A 17884-nucleotide genomic window follows, 5' to 3' on the forward strand; every position below is an offset into this window, starting at 1 on the left:
AATTGTATATCCTTTTCTCTGTGCATCTTTCCACGACTCATGGAGGAACTTTATTCCCAAGGGATAAGGATACTTTTAGAGCAGGAGTTGGAAAGTTTTTTTTCTGAAGAAAAACCCCTAGACTTAATGCGTAATTAAATCCAATAGCATTGTCCAGTATTTAGTTCGAAGAAACGTTTTTTCTTCTTTGAATTACCCAGAAATCTGCTTTCTGCCCAGACTCTATAGGTACCATGATACATATTGCCTCTTAAGACCTCTCAGACCTAGTGATTATTACCCATTCCAAGTCATCCATGAGAATCCAATGACACCACCTAAGTGAATCGAGAAATTATTTCCAGGGATTTCAGAACCCTGATCCAGAACCTTGCTCATGGTCATATCCTTTGAATTATTGTCAGAAGGCCTTTTTTTATTCTTCATTGATGTTGGAGACTTCTGAAGATACGACTTGAATTGAGAAGGCCATAGTTAGCTAAGGAGTTGATATCTGCCACTGGGAGTAGGATATTTTGGGCAATAGGTCAAATCTCTCCAGTTGTCTTACCTTCCTTCCTCATCATGGTTTGCAGAGGTTCCTGAATATCCCTAATCTAGGGCAGTGGAATATCAGTCTTGGTAGCTTCTACCACCTGGCGATGGCCGTGTGTTCTAGGCCTTGATTCTTTCTTTTCCCACAGTCCACAGTAGCTATGGAGAGAGCCATTCAGTTCAGGAGGCCACTCATATAATAATGGATCTTTCAGCCTTGACAGACAGAACTTTCTGCCTGTAAACAACATCAAAATAAGTGAGGAAATTGCAGTTAAAGGAAAAGAGGTTTCATAGATTTTTTTTGAGGAAGCAATGAAGGAGTTCATGCACTTTCTTGTATCATTCTCTCAAAGGCAATAGCAAGCACCGTTTCAGGAGATATTTGGTAGGCATTTACTACAATAATAATGGAAAGATTTGGGGAAAAAAACATACGGTAAGATCAACAGGAAAACAATTTTCCCCGTTAGTTCTTGTTCCAACACTGATTCTGCATTTCGTTGTGCTTTGTTGCTTGCGACCTGGAATTAGTTCGATTTTTGTGTGGCCTCCCGTAACGGTGAGATATCATGAAGTTTGGTAATATCTCTTTTTTCACCACATTCAACTGTAATTAGTCCTGTTCCTTAACTTCTTCTCTTTTGCTATCATCAGCTCCATTAATTCCTTTTATAAAAAATAGTTCAAAAGTCCCGGGGAGTTGGAAGTGGTCATATTCGATTTCTGGTAGGCAATGAGTTTTTGGGGTCTCATCTTTGTATACTAAGTGCAATGCCCGGTGTACAGCAGACATTCATGGAACCATTATTACGTTGGTTGGAAGAGTACGTAGTGTGTCACTAGAGTCTTGCCTAATCCATCACATTACAAACCCTTTAAGCTTATTTTTGGCTGTCATATTTGTGGGACTCTCACGGTCACTTCCAGGTCAAAGAGAGGGAGGAGAGGAGGCCTCTTTTTTGCCTAGGGCATTGACTTTCGGTATTCATTACTTCAAAAATATTTAAGTTCTTCTCTTGGAAGTGACTCAGCTACCAGATTTGTCAAATTTCCCTTTTTCAATTTTTCGTGATTCATAATGATTTAGGTGAAGTATGTTAAACACAAATACTTGGGATTATGCAACTATAAATATGACTCACTTACATATAACCCTTTTATTTTTGTCTCCAGAATACATCTGATGAATTTATCAGTCTATCTATTTTTGAAATTCATTTATTTTTCCCTTAAGGAATGAATGAAAAAGTGCTCATTACGTGCAATGCCTTCCATCTTATTGTTCAGTGTATTTTTAAGCTACTTTCCTCCATTGTTTTCCTTTTGAGACTAAAGTCTCTGTTTTGACTCAAGGTAGGACTCCTCAGTTTTATCATCTGTACACTATGTAGCTGCTAAGGCACCAACAGTTCTATAAACTATAAGATTTCAAATGACTGATAGACCATTCCAAGATAGCCTAGATGGCCTCAATATCCCTTTTCTCAACCGAAGGCCATGCTGCTTTCCTGGGTCATAACTAGGGGCTCATTGGATTATTACTAACCAATCTTCTAGTCACCCTTTTTTGTTGACACTGTGGAAGACACACAAAAATGTTACTTTCCCTAGTTCATTGGGGATTCCTTATCTCTCTTTTTTTAATGTATTTTCTTTTGGTTATTTTTTTTACCCTCAAGAATTATCGTTTACATTTTCCTCTTGCCTAAATCTCTTCAGCAAATTTCTCTCCTTGATCAACTTCTGCTTAATCTTATGACGGCCTAGCCTCAAAATCCCTGTAAATTATACATCTCTTTCTCTGTACATCATTCCACGAGTCATGGAGGCGCTTTACTCCCAAGGGATAAGTTTGTTTATACAACAGGAGTTGGAATCTCCACTCTGAAAGTTTCATTGACCCCCTAGACTTATTGCGTTAGTAAAGAGCCAATAGCATTGTCCAGAATTTGGACATGGAGTTTTTTGTATTATTTTAGTGAGACATTTCATCGTATTTTTTGCAATTATAATGGAAAGATTTGAAAAAAAAAGTAAAGCAAGATCAACAGGAAAACAATTTTCTCAGTTAGTGCTTGTTCCAACACTGTTGCCACGTTTCTTGGCTTTTTGTTGCTTGAGACCTGGGATTTTATCGATTTTTGTTTGGCCTCCAATAACGGTGAGATTTCATTAATTTTGATAATATCTCCTTTTCCCCCCAATCAACCCTATATAGGCCTGTTCCTTAAATTCTTTTCTTTTGTTTTCTTCGCGTCAATTAATTGATTTAATATACAATAATTCAAAAGTTCTAGGGAGCTCGAAATGCTCAGATTCACCTTTTTGAAGGCAATGACTTTCTTTGGGTCTTATCTTTGTATCCTAAATACAATGCCTGGTATACAGCAGGCATTCATGGAACCATTATTAAGTTGGTTTGAATAGTAGGCAGTGTGTCACTACAGCCATGCCTGGAACTTTTCCATCACAGTAGAAATACTTTAAGCTTATCATTGGCTGACATATGTGTGGGATTCCCACAGTCACATCCAGGTCAGAAAGAGGGAGGAGAGGAGGCCTTCATTTTTTTTCCTAGGGTATAGAATTGCTGTATTTAATACTTCAGCAATATTCATTTTCTTCCTCTGGAAGTCACTCATCTATCAGATTAGATGAATGTACCGTTTAAAAATTTTTTTTATTCATAATTATCCAGGTAAAGTATGTTAAACAGAAATACTTGGGATAATCCTAGTACTAATATGACACATTTATATATAACGTGCTTATTTTTGTCTCCAGAACACGTCTGATGAATTTATAAGTCTGTCTATTTAGAAAATACATGTATTTTTCCAGTAAGGAGTGAATAAAAAAGTGCTTATTATGTGCAATGCCTTCTATCTCATTGTTCAATATCTTCGGGTTTCAATCTACTATCATCCATTGTTTTCCTTTGGGGCTAAAGTCACTCTTTTGACTCAAGGTAGCACTTTTCAGTTCAATCATCTGTCCACTATGTAATTGCTAAGGCCCCTACAGTTCTTCAAACTATAAGATTTCTAATGACTGATAGATCATTCCAAGACATCCTGGATGGCCTAAGATTCCTTTTTTCAACCAGAGGCCATGCTCCTTTCCTGGGTCATAACTAGGGGCTCACTGCATAATTACTTATCAGTGTTTTAGATACCCGCTTTTGTTGACACCATGGAAGACACATCCTTCCTATTTTTCCCCAATCCTTTGCATGCCTCATTAAAACTCTCATAGCTCTCCCTCCCCAAGTTCTCCTCAGAACACCTTGCTTTATATGGTCTTGAAAAAACGGAGGTCCTTCACCAAGAATTCCTTCTTTCCAGATCCTTCTTGTTTCCTATTAGACCGAAGTCTTCCCCCGATATCTCCTCTTTCACTTTTGGCTCACATGAAAAGAAGACCGTTCTGGTTAAGGATTACTAGGCTACATGCCCACGTGATCCCATTCCATCCCATCTCCTCCAGCAGATTGCCCCCTCCAGTCCTCACGACGCCAATAATTATGGAGGGAATGTTAGCGAGTGGGAGAGGCTTTGGGAGTGAAAATGTAACAATGAACTTTAACACTGATTTAAAACAAGAAACAGAGTTTTATTGCCTTGGGCAGCGATAACTTTTCAGTACAGCTTCACCAGAATATGTTCCTGCAGGCCAAAAACTTTGTTGGATGAATCATTGAGCTTTTCTGCTTTAATTCTCCCATATTAAAGAAATTTGAGGATAGCTCCTTGACTTTATGTGAAAATGAGATTGAACATGAAACTGCTTCATAAAAACAGAAAAAGACACTCAGAATTCCATACAGTTAAACTCTAGAAATTTATTATTTTTTATTGGGAAATGCATAGGCAATGGAGGGAAAAGATGACAGAGCTATGATTTGGATACATGTAGAAAGAATATTTTGTGCTTCACTGTCTTTCTTGCTTTAGTTTCTGACTGAGGAAATGGTAGGCAGAAATATGTTGACTCTGATATTTCTGGAATAGTAATTTGCCATAGCTTTGCAATGCCAGTGAGAGGTCTGCGAACTGCTGGAATCTCTTCTCTTTTAAATCAGCACATTCAAAATTAATGAGTGATCCAGGAATGAAAGGGAAGGGAAAGGGAAGGCAACAGAAGCAGGTGAGACATATGCATGCCAAGAAATGAAATTGTCATCCCTGTCTCATAGAAATTGATGTCGACATGTTTGTCCGCCGCAGATGGTGTTATAGATGAAGAGAAAGATGGAAATTTCTTAGAAAGGGCACGAGAGTTTGCAGAAATGGTTTGTGGTCGGACTTCTCAGCAGCAGGAGGAGTCACAGCTGGCTGGGGAGCAACAGGTGGTTCTGCAGCAGGTGCGGCAGCAGCAGGGCTGTCAGCAGCTGGACCCTCAGCACCTAGAGCGGCAGCAAGTTGTATGGCAACAAGTGGTTTGGTAGCAGCAAGTTTGTCTGCAACTAAACTGGCGGCAGGGTGGGCGGCAGTAAGTGGGTTGGCAGCAAACAGACTGCAAGGGCCTTGGTCTGCAGCAGCTGGAAACACAGCAGCTTGGGCGGCAGCACGTGTTTCTGCAGCAAGTGGTCTGGCAGCACACTGGACTTCAACAGCTGGGGCGGCAGCAGGGCTGGAAGCAGCTGGTCACACAGCAAGCTGGGCGGCAACAAGTCGTTTGGCAGCCGGATGGCTGGCAGAACACAGACTGGCACACCTCCTCACAGACTTCTTGACCACAGCTCTGTTCAGAGCAGATTGAGCCATAACAGTATTTCACCAAGGTGTCATGGGATGGAACCTTTATCTTTCTTTCAAGGATAGGGATTGACTTGAATTTGAAACACTTCTTGCCCCACAGGCCTCTTATATACCCATATGAAAGATTGCTTTCAGCACTTCTAGACTATTTTCTTCTCGTTGTTTATCATGATGGAGAAGTGAACATGTAATTAACCATTTTTTTTCTCATTAGAGAAACAAGTTTTTCCTTGATATTTTGGGATTCATCATCTCATTACTTTTTTTCTCCCTTATAGGGTAGTCTTTTTTTTCTTCTTGTCTTGTTCCTGTTTTATCTGATCATGTGGCAACGTAATCTAAGTGTTTCATTGTTTTATGCACCTTTGTTTTCTGTGCATCATTCTGTGACTCATGCTGGAATTTAGTTCCAAAGCTTGAAAGTACCTTTACAACTGGAGTTGGAAGATCTTCTCTGTAAGCTAAATATTGTCCATAGATTAATTGTATAGAAGCTCTTGTTGTTTCCAAAATTTAGGTCCAAGAAAATGTGTTGTCTCATATGAATGACAAATAAGTTTGCTTCCTTCCCAAAGTCCATAGAACCTAATATTATAAAATGTGTTCTTAAATTTTTCAGTCTCGGTGACCATTATCTTCTCCAAGTGACTCACAGGGGACAGGTAATATTACCAATGTCAAGCTAGAAAACATTTCCAGGGATTCCAGAATCCTGAGCAAGAAATATGTGGATTAAGATTCCATTTTTATTATTTTAAGATTTTTTAATAATGATTTCTGGTGGAGACTTCAAAAATTTATATAGAATAGAGAAGTGAATACTTAGTAAGGAAATGGTTTCTCAGATTTTGACTAGGATTTTTAAACAACAGCTTAAATCCCTCCAATTTGAACTATTCTGATGCCTCCTCATGGTTTGCGAGTGATCCTGCCTATTAAAAGGCCTATCCTGTGGAGCATCAACCTGGGTAGGTTCTACCATGTGGCAATGCCCATATTGGTCATATCAGAATTTTTCTTTTTCCTGTGATCTAAATAATTATGGAGAAAGAGCATTAGCTCAAGGGGACTGCCCATTTAGTGACTGACTTTTCTTCCAAAACAGCCAGGACATTCTGGCTATAAATAACGTCAAAGAGGAAGAGGAAGTTTTAGCTAAATGGCCAGAGAATTTGCAGGTTTTCGTTAAGTAAGCAATCCATGGTGTTTATATAATGATTTGTATTGCACTCTCAAAGACAATAACAAACATCATGTCATGAAATTTTGGTCATCATTTCTTGCAGTATTAGTTAAAGGATTTGATGAGTAAATAAAGACCATCGTGAAAATACTTGTTTATATAGCATTAGCTACAACATCCATGTAATTTTTAACCTCTTTTTTCTTGAGTTGATTAATTAGATTTATTTGATTTATTCCTGCATTTTTTCCAGATCTGGATAAATTTTATGAATTTTTATGTCTTTTTTTTCTTTCAAGAGTATGGATTTTTTTTAGTTCCTTTTTTTTCCTTGTGGTTCATTCATTCATTAACTAAGCAATAGCTATACACAGCACACAGTGAATGACCAGTCACTGGAAAGTACGCTAGAAATTCATCCTCAAATGTACCTAATTGTATCTGTCCTCAAGTATCTTGCATTATATTTGATGAAAATAATATGTACCTATGGAATAGGGAAGACACAGGGACTGTGTTGCTCTACATCTAATAGCCTCTCAACATATCATCTTTTTGAATCCTCTACTCAATATCAGTTCTCATGCCTTGCAATTATTGTTCTCAGTGACCCACTATCCTTCCTTGAGGTTTTTTTTTCCCTTCCAAGGTAAGAAGAAAAAGCAACACTGCACAAGTGACACCACTCGATCCCACGTTCTTTAGTAGATTGACCTTCTAAACTTCACAGTCTCTACTTTATCTCCAATGTCTTTCTCTCTGATGTTTGCTTCCCTGCTTCTGCAAACATATTTATGTCTCACTATATTTAAAATTCTCTCTTAAAAAATCCCTCTCTTATTTTGCCCATCCTCAGTAGCTATCATTTTATTTGTCTTGTGATGAAACTCCTTGAAAAAAATCACCTACAAACAATTCTTCCTCTTTGTTTCTTCTCATTATTTTGTTTTTAATTCTCTTCACTCAGACTTCTGATCTCATCATCCAGCCAAAACTATTCTCCCTAAGGTTAACAGTTATCTCTAAATAGAAAAATCTGATCACATTTTAATCAACGCTCATTCCTTTTAGCTTCTCTGTAGCTTTTTACACAGTAAATCACCTCTTCTCATTGCTACTTTCTTCTCTCTAGGTTTTCTTTCTCCATTTCCCTTCCAAAGTCTGTTGTTTGCTATTAGAAATGCAAATTTTAACCACTACATTTTGTGAGGTTTGAATCAGAGTTCTTTTCTTTTCTCTTATTTGTTTTTTGATGTTAAGTTGTAGATTTTCTCACATGATACTTTGGGGATTTTTTTGTTTTCAGAATTTATAGGAAATATTCTTGTATTTTTTTCAGCCTTTTGTTTTTTCAGGTATTTTGATTAGACTTGTTCTCCTAGAGACATAGGGTCTTTAAGTGATCTCTGCACATCTTGTATTCAAGGTCAGTCACTTTGGTTTGTAGGCAACTCATCTTGTCCTTTAATATGTTTGCCTCTCGTTTCTCTTCTTTTATATTTGGTCTTAATTAATTTGTTTACATTTACCTTACAAGATTCATTACCACAATAACATGAGTTTCAAATTTTCTCTCCCTCCCCCACCCCATGGTGGCATGCAATCAAGAATAGTATCTGAAAATACTTTCACATTAGGCATTAATCATGTTATAAAGAAGGATTGTAACAGATGGAATGAAGAATGGGAAAGAGGAAACAAACCCAAACAAGAAAACGAAAAATGGCAGGGAGTTTGCTTCAATCTGGGATCAATCGCAGTTCTTTCTCTGTATGTAAACATCCCTCTCCATCATGAGTCTTTTGGGTTTGATTTACGTCTCTGGATTGCTGAGAAGAGTCCAGTTTATCAAAGTTGGTAGTCAAACATACGTTATGCCTGTAATTGTACACAAATTCCTCCTAGCTCTACACATTTCACTCAGCATCAGTTCGTATAAGCATCTCCAGGTAAATATGAAGTCCATCTGCTCCTCATTTCTTATTGCACAAAAGCGTTCCATAACATGCATATACCATAACTTGTTCAGCCATTCCCCAATTGATGGGCACCCCCTTAATCTCCAATTCTTTGCTACCACAAAAAAAGAGATGCTGTAAATATTTTTGTACATATGGGTCTTTTCCCACTTTTATGATCTCTTTGGGATACAACAGTAAAAGTGGTATTGATGGGTTAAAGGGTATGAAATTATTTATAGCCATTTGGTCATAACTCCAGATTGCTTTCAAGAATGGTTGGATCAGTTCACAACTCCACCAGCAATGCATTGGTGTTCCAATGTGTCCACATCCTCTCCAGCATTTGTCATTTTCCTGTTTTGTCATCTTAGCCAATCTGACTGGTGAGATGTGGTACCTCAGAGATGTTTTGATTTTAATTTCTCTAATCAATAGTGATTTAGAGCATTTCTTCATGTGCTAATAGATATCTTTAATTTATTTTTCTGAAAACTGCCTGTTTATATCCTTTGACCATTTATCAATTGGGGAATGACTTGTATTCTTATAGATTTGGCTTAAGTCTCTGTATATTTTAGAAATAAGTCCTTTATCAGAGATATAGGTTTAAAAAATTCTTCCCCAATTTCCCACCTCCCTCTTAATCTTGGTTACATTAGCTTTGTTTCTACAGAAGCTTTTCAATATAATGTAATCAAAATTATCCATATTGCATTTTATAATGCTCTCTAATTCTTGTTTAATCATAAAATCTTTCCCTCTACACAAATCTGACAGGTAAACTATTCCTTGCTTTCCCAGATTGCTTAGAGTATCATCCTTTAAACCTAGATCATGCACCGATTTAGACTTGATTTTGGTATATGGTGTTAGGTAATGGTCTATGTCCAGTTTTGGCCATACTGTATTCCAGTTTTCCCAGCAGTTTTTGTCATATAGTGAGTTCTTTTTTTTTCAAATACTTTATTAACTTCTGATTTACATCATTCATTTCCGCCATATTTTGAGTTACAAATTTTCTCCCCGTTTTTCCCCTACCCACCCACCCCCAAATAGCAGTCCCACAGGATATCCCCTCCTCCAATCTGCTCTCTCCCATATTTTCTCCCATAACCCTTTTGACTTTTCCAATGGACCTTTATGCCCCAGTGCCTGTACATCTCATTTCCCAATTACATGTAAAATAGTATTGATAATAATACACACACACATATATATGTATGCATATATGTGTGTGTGTGTGTATACATACATATTTGAATATTTGATTTTAAAACTTTGAATTTCAGATTCATTCCCTTCCTCCCTTGTCACCTTCCCTTACTGGGAAGATAAGCAGTTCAGTATAGGATGTACATGTGTGGCTAATACAAAACAATAACATAGTAGATATATTGTAAAAGACTGATTATATTTCCCTCCTTCCTATACCACCTCTCACCTGTTCTATTCTATACTGTGATCCAGTCTCTTTTCAAAAGTGGGTACTTCCAACTTCCCTCCCCCAAGCCTGCCCTCCCTTCCATCATCCCCACTCTCATCCCGTTCCCCCCCCTACTCTCCTGTAGGGTGAGATACCCTACTTACTGTGTATTTCATTCCCTCCTCAAGCCAAATTCAATGGGAATAAGGTTGACCCATTCACTTTTGCCTTCCTATTCTTCCCCTCCACTGTAACCATTTCCCCTTGCCTCTTCTGTGTGAGAGTTAACCCCATTCTGTCTCTCCCCATATCCGCTCATTATATTCCTCTCTCACCTCTTAATTTCACCTTTTAAGTATCATCCCTTCCTGTTAAATTGGTCCTGTGCCCTCTATCTATGTATACCTGTAAACATATATACACACATTCACATATGTATTCATATGCCCATATACCCTCATATATGTGTGTGTGTGTGTATTCCCTTCAACTACTGAGAAAAGTTTCATATGTTACAATTATTGTTTTTCCATGTAGGAATGTTAATAGTTCAACTTTGATAAGTTCCTTATGATTTCTTTTCCCTGTTTACCTTCTCATGCTTCTCTTGATTTTTGTATCGGAATGTCAAATTTTCTGTTCAACTCTGTTTTTTTTTCACTAAGAGTGCTTGAAAGTTCTCTATTCCACTGAATGACCATATTTTCCCCTGAAACATGATACTCAGTTTTGCTGGGTAGGTGACTCTTGGTTTTAATCCCAGCTACTTTGCCCCCTGGAATATCATATTCCAAGCCCTTCGATCCCTCAGTGTAGAAGCTACCAGATAGTGGGTTATACTGATTGTGTTTCCACAATATTCAAATTGTTTCTTCCTGGCTGCTTGTAAAATTCTCTCCTTAATCTAGGAATTCCAGAACCTGGCTATAATATTCCTAGGAGTTTTCTTTTTGGGATCTTTTTCAGCAGGTGATCAGTGGATTATTTCAACCTCTATTTTACCCTCTGGTTCTAAAACATCAGGGCAGTTTTCTTTGACAACTTCATGGAGGATGATTTCTAGGTTCTTACTTTGATCATGGCTTTCAGGTAGTCCAGTAATTTTGAAATTATCTCTCCTAGATCTCTTTTCCAGATCAGTGTTTTTTCCCATGAGATATTTCACATTGCTTTCTATTCTTTCATTTGTTTGGATCTGTTTAACAGCATCTTGATTTCTCATAAAGTCATTAGCTTCCATTTGCTCCAATATAATTCTGAAGCAATGATTCTCCTCATTGAGCTTTTGAGATTCTTTTTCCATCTGGCAAATTTGGCTTTTTAAGGCATTCATCTCCTCATTGCCTTTTTGAGCCTCTTTTGCCCTTTGAGTCAGTGTGCTTTGTAAAGTGTTATTTTCCTCCCTCAGGCTGTTGACTCTCATTTCATAATTTTCCTGCATTGTTCTCATGTCTCTTGCCAATTTTTCCTCCACTTCTCTTATCTGCTTCTTAAGGTCGTCTATGGCCTGTAACCAGCTCGTATTTTCCTCTGAAGCTTTTGGTGCAGGAGTTCAGGCCAGCGGCTGGTCAGGCCCGCCCACAGGCTAAAGCCTCTTCGTGGGTCTGGGTTCAGCTCCAGAGTGCTGTGTTGGCTGATTCCTTCTGGCCTGCTGTAATGCCAAGCAAAGGCAACTTCCCAAGGTTCAAAATACCAGCATAGGTGCTCTCCATTTTATTCATTGAGAAATTAAGAACAGAGAGAATCAATATATAGCATAATTCAAAATACAGCATTTACCAAGTGTGATTTAATCAAGTACTACCCCACCCCTGGACATTACATTCATTTAATCAATCACAAAGTCTCTCTTCTAAATACTACTCCACCCCTAGGCTGTACATTCATTTAGTCCATCACAAAGCACAAAAATTTCAAAAGTTCCCCACCCTTGGATCACAATTGAATCTACCCAAGCGTTACAACAAGCTTAAACACAGCATTTAATACCCAAATGGAAGTTTTTCTTCGTTTTGACATGAGGCAAGGTCTCAGCAATCTTTGCTCCTGGGGAGACAAAGCTTATCAAGGCCACAAGATACATTGCCTTTCTCTTCATTAATTCATTCTCTGTCTGCAGAACAGTCTTGGACCCCTGAAAACATTAGCAAAACCAGGATTTTCTTCCAGGATTTCTGTAAACATACAACAAGAAAATCCTTCTTCAGGGCTTCTGAGCCAACAGCAAGGTTCCAAGTCCACGGCAACAACAGGACTGTACTTCACAAGTGGACAAATCTGGCAAAACAACATCAAAACAGACAGACAAAGTACCAGAATGACAGCCATGTCTCCTCAGTCCTCGGCAGCTCTGGGTGGCAGCTCTCAAAAGTCCTGGGCAATTCAAAGTGACCTTCAGCAATCTTCTCAGTCTCTCTCTGCCTCCAAAGGTGCTTCTTCCAAAAAGTTCTCCTGCCTCTCTCTTTTCTTGTGTCTCTCTAAATTTATGTCACCAGCTCCTCCCAGTCCAGCCCTCTCTTTTCACGTCAACAAGTCCATCCCACAAGTGGAATTCACAAGCTCTGGGTTTTAACACAATCAGTTTGAAAACCAAGCCAATACAGGGGGATCTTTATATTCCATTACTATTACACCTGCCCTGCTGTCCTCAGCGGGAGATTAGTTTCTCTGTGTCATTTTGTGGGTTCTGAAGCTCCAAAATTTGTTTAGAGTCTCCTTTTTATATGCATTGGGGAAGGTGGAAGCCGGAGTAGTGGGAATGTCCTGCTTCTACTCCTCCATCTTGGCTCCGCCCCCTATGTTCCTCCAAATAGTGAGTTCTTATCCCCAAAACTGGGGTGTTTGGTTTATCCAACAATAGATTACTATAGTCATTGACTTCTGAATCTCGTGTGCCTAATCTATTCCACTGGTCCACTACACTATTCCTCAGTCAGTACCAAGTATTTTTGACGACTGCTGCTTTATAATACAGACTGAAATCTGGTATAGCTAGGCAACCTTCCCTAGCATTTCTTTTCTTTAATTCCCTTGATATTCTGGACCGTTTATTCTTCCAAATGAATTTTGTTACTATTTTTTTATAACTCTATAAAGTCATTTTTTTTGGTAAATTGATTGGTATGACACTAAATATATAATTTAATTTAGGTAAAATTGCATTTTTATTATATTAGCTCGACGCAGTCACAAGCAATTGATACTTTTCCAATTAGTTAGATATGACTTAATTTGTGTGAAGAGTGTTTTGTAGAGTGTTCTGTAGTTGTGATCACATAGGTCTTGGGTTTGTTTTGGCAGGTAGATTCCCAAATATTTTATAATGTCTACAGTACCTTTAAATGAAATTTTTCTTTCTATCTCTTGCTGTTGAATTTCATTGGAAATATACAGGAATGCCGAGGACTTATGTGGGTTTATTTTTATATCTTGCAACTTTGGCAAATTTATTTATTGTCTCAAGTAGTTTTTTAGTTCATTCTCTAGGATTCTCTAAGTATATCATCATATCATCTGCAAAGAATGATAGCTTGGTATCTTCTTTGCCTAATTTGCTTCCTTTAGTTTCTTTTTCTTCTCTAATTACTACTGCTAACATTTCTAGCACCAGATTGAATAAAAGGGGTGATAATGGACACCCTTGTTTCACCCCTGATCTTATTGGAAATGCTTATAGCTTATATCCATTACATATAATATTTACTGATTGTTTAAAATAGATGCTATCCATTATTTTAAAGAAGGATATATTTATTCCTATACTTTCTAGTGTTTTTAATAGGGATGGATGTTGTATTTTGTCAAAAGCCTTTTCTTCATCTATTGAGAGAATCATGTGGTTTCTGCTAGTTTTATTGTTGATATGATCAATTATGCCGATGGTTTTCCTAATATCAAGCCATCCTTGCATTCCTGGAATAAATCCTTCTTGATCAAAATGTATTATTCTTGACACAAGTTGCTGTAGTCTTTTTGCTAATATTTTATTTAAAAATTTTGCATCTATATTCATGAGGGCGATTGGTCTATAATTTTCTTTCTCTATTTTATCTCTTCCTGATTTAGGTATCAGTACCATATTTGTGTCGTAAAAAGAATTTAGTAGTACTTCTCCTTCACTAATTTTCCCAAATACTTTGTAGAATATTGGAATCAATTTTTCTTTAAATGTTTGATAGAATTCACTAGTAAATTAACCTGGCCCTGGAGCATTTTTTTTCCTGGGTAGCTGACTTATGGCTTATTTGTTTTCTTTTTCTGAGATGGGGTTATTTAAGTAATTTACTTCCTCTTCAGTTAACCTGGGCAACTTGTGTTTTTGTAAATATTCATCTATTTCCCCAAGATTGTCAAATTTATGTGCATACAATGGGGAAAAATAATTCCCAATTATTGTTTTGATTTCCTCTTCATTGGAGGTAGATTCACCCTTTTCATTTTTGATACTCATAATTGGGTTTTCTTTTTTCTTTTTTTTTATCTTATTGACTAAGGAGCTATAAATTTTATTGGTTTTTTTATAAAACCAGCTCTTAGTTTTATTTATTAATTCAATAGTTTTCTTAATTTCAATTTTATTAATCTCTCCTTTGGTTTTCAATATTTCTAATTTGGTATTTAATTGGGGATTTTGAATTTGTTTTTTTCTAGGTTTTTCAATTGCATGCCCAATTCATTGACCTCCCTTTTCTCTAATTTAATCATGTATGCATTCAGGGATATAAAACTTCCCCTAAGAACTACCTTTAATGCATCCCACAAATTCTGGTATGTTGTCTTACTATTAACATTCTCTTCAATTAAATTAATTGTTTGTATAATTTCTTGTTTGACCCACTCATTCTTTAGGATTAAATTGTTTAATTTCCAATTAGTTTTTAGTCTGTCTTTTCTTGGCCCTTTATTGCATATGATTTTAATTGCATCATGATCTGAGAAGGATGCATTTAATATTTCTGCCTTACTGCACAGAATTGTGAGGTTTTATGTCCTAGAACATTTAAGTATGTGCCATGAACCTCTAAGAAGGAAGTATATTATTTTTAATCCCCATTCAGTTTTCTCCAGATATTTATCATACCTACCCTCTCTAAAATTCTGTTCACCTCCTCAACTTCTTTCTTGTTTATTTTGAGGTTGGATTTATCAAGTAATAACGCTGAGAGGCGGAGATTAAGGTCTCCACTAGTATCGTTTTGCTCTCTATTTCTTCCTCTAATTCCCTTACTTCTCCTCTAGGAATTTGGATGCTATACCACTTGGTGTATATATGTTAAGTAATGATATCACTTCATTCTTGATGGTGCATTTTAGCAGGATATAGTTTCCTTCCTTGTCTCTTTTAATTAGATGAATTTTTGCTTTTGCTTTATCTGAAATAAGGATTGCTACCCCTGCTTTTTTATTTTACTTTACCTGAGGCACGATATATTTTACTCCAGCCTTTTACCTTTACCCTGTGTGTATCCCTCTGTTTCAGATGTGTTTCTTGTAAACAGCATATTGTAGGATTATGATTTTTAATCCATTCTGCTATCAGCTTCCGTTTTATGGGAGAGTTCATTCCATTCACATTTACAGTTATGATTATTATCTCTTTCTTTCCCCCCATCCTATTCCCTCCCCTGTTAATGCTTATATTTTTTCTCCCCTTCTCCCTTCCCCTCCTTAGTAGTTTTCCTTTTGACCACTGCCTCCCTCAGTATTTCCTTATCAGCCCCCCTTCCTTTTCCTCCCCTTTCCCCTTACTTCTTCCCTCCTACTAATCACCCCCCCCTTTCGTAGCCCATTCCCCCTCTTACTTCCTGCAGGATATTTTTATACTTAATGAAGTATGTTTTTTCTTCTTCACAACAAGAGTGACAGGAACAAATCTCATGTGAAGCTCCCCACCCTCCCATCTTTCCCTCTAATATGATATGTTTTTCATCTCTTCTCCATAGAGTCCTATGCTTAACTGGTTGTTATTCTCTCCTTACACCAGAAATAATGAGGGAAAAGCTCATATAGTACTCATCTCTCTCCCTTCTTTTCCTCTACTATGTTGTTTTTATGCCTTTTTGTGTGGCATAATTTACCCTTTTCCACTTCACTCATTCCTCTTCTTCCATTTCAGTCTTTTTTAGCCCTTAATAATATTTTTAATCGTCATTTTGTGTCTTTTATAGTCATACCCTCTACTTGTCTATAAACAGTTTGTTCTTATGAAATAACAGGGTGTATGTGTTTGTGTGTGTGTGTGTGTTTTCCTTGTTTACCTATCTATGTCACTCTTGCATTTCGTAGTTGGAGGTTGAATTTTCCATTGAGCTATGGCTTTTTAATCAGCAAGGTCTGGAAATCTGTTATATCATTGAATGACCATCTCTTTGCCTGGAATAATATGCTCAGTCTCGCTGGGTAGGTTATCCTTGGTTATAATGAGAGATCTTTTGCCTTGCAGAAAATTGAATTCTACTGCCTCCGATCTTTCAGTGTAGAGGCTGCCCAATCCTATGCTATCCTCACTGTGGTTCCTCGATATTTGAATTGTTTCTTTCTGGCCACTTGAAGTATTTTCTCTTTTACCTGGTAGTTCTTGAGTTTGGCCACAACATTCCGAAGACTTTTCAGATTGGGATCTCTTTCAGAAGGTGTCCGGGGATTCGCTCAATTTCTATTTTACCTTCAGGTTCTAGTATCTCAGGGCAATTTTCCTTAATGAGCTCTTGGAGAATGTTGTCCAGGCTCATTTTTTCATCATGATTTTCTGGTAGGCCTATGATTCTCAGATTATCTCTCCTGGATCTGTTTTCCAGGTCAGTTATTTTTCCATTGAGATATTTTACCTCTTTTTCTAAGTTTTCATTCTTGTTCTTTTGTTTAATTCTTGGTTCCTCATAGAGTTATTTGTTTCAATTTGGTTGATTCTAGTTTTTAGCAAATCTTTTTCCTTGGTTAGTTTTTGAAGCTCCTTTTCCATATCATACTCTTTTCTTTTTAAGGAGCTGTTTTCTTCATTATAATGTTTTTCTAATTCTGCAATTTTGATTTTAAAATAATTATTCATTTTGTCTTCTATCTCTGTAATTTGGTTTTCAAAGTTCCTTGTGAGCTCATCTAGGAGAGCTTTCTGTGCTTGGGACCCCTTCCCTGTTGTTGTTTCAGCTGTGGGTGTGGACTCCACATTGTCTCCCTCTGAGTTTGGCTCCTCCCTCTGAGGGTAGTAGGACTCCAGAGTCTTTGTAGTCTGCTTTCTACCCATCTTGAGGCAGGGCCATCCCATGCCCTTCCTCTAGGGTTCCCAAGCCTTTACTGTTGAGGGTTTTGCCTCACTATGTTTTCAGTGGGGGCAGGGGTGGTTGGAGAAGGCAGAGTTCACTTTGCCATCCTGGTCCTTGGAGGTCCTGATAGGGGCCTTTTTGTTTTATTTCTGGGCTATGGATTGGTAGTCCCAGGAATGTTTGCTGTCCTGGACAGGGGCCCTGAATTTGGTTCTTACCTTCCTCTTTCCAGTCCCAGCCCTTTGGTGATAGGCCTGGTAGTGGCCCTTGTGGTTGGTGGGATGCGTTGCCCACCGAGTTGATCAGGCCTCCTCCTGGGCCTGCCTCTGTGCACCACTGCCTTCCAGGCCTGCCTCTCTCTTGTTTCTCTCTAATAAATTTTTCTCCATTTCAGCATTTTTTTGTTGTTGTTGTTCAAATCTGTTGTCTCTCATTTACTTCTTTTGGGACATGATCCATTATGCTTTTCCTGCTAATTGTGCTCTATAGTTCTTCATTGAGATCTCTGTTTTTTTGCATTGAGAGCTTTAATTTCAGATCTAAACAAATTATTCTTTTTTTACTTTTGTTTTTTTCTTTAACCTGTCCACTTTTATTTGAACTGGTCTTAAGTCAAGTCAGTGTACAGGTAACGCTCCTCCCCTCCCCCAGATACTGGCACCAATCTCATAAAACTCTCAGGGAGATTTTAAAGTCTTCATTCACCTGTATATTGGGGGCAGGAAGGGAATTTAGAGAACATTTCAGAATGACTTACA

At 37.6% G+C, this 17884-nt stretch overlaps 2 pseudogenes; both read right to left on the bottom strand.

Moving 5' to 3' along the window:
* Window positions 1-8023, bottom strand: part of LOC138150753 (keratin-associated protein 4-4-like) — a 72933-nt pseudogene extending 64910 nt beyond the window's left edge.
* Window positions 8024-12067: 4044 nt separating this feature from the next.
* The window catches only part of LOC138150755 (actin, cytoplasmic 1-like), a 7327-nt pseudogene continuing 1510 nt past the window's right edge, over window positions 12068-17884 (bottom strand).

Source organism: Petaurus breviceps, unplaced genomic scaffold, assembly GCF_028583685.1.
Source record: "Petaurus breviceps papuanus isolate PSGF00001 unplaced genomic scaffold, PetGlider_PUasm1.0 90887, whole genome shotgun sequence".
Lineage (NCBI taxonomy): Eukaryota > Metazoa > Chordata > Mammalia > Diprotodontia > Petauridae > Petaurus > Petaurus breviceps.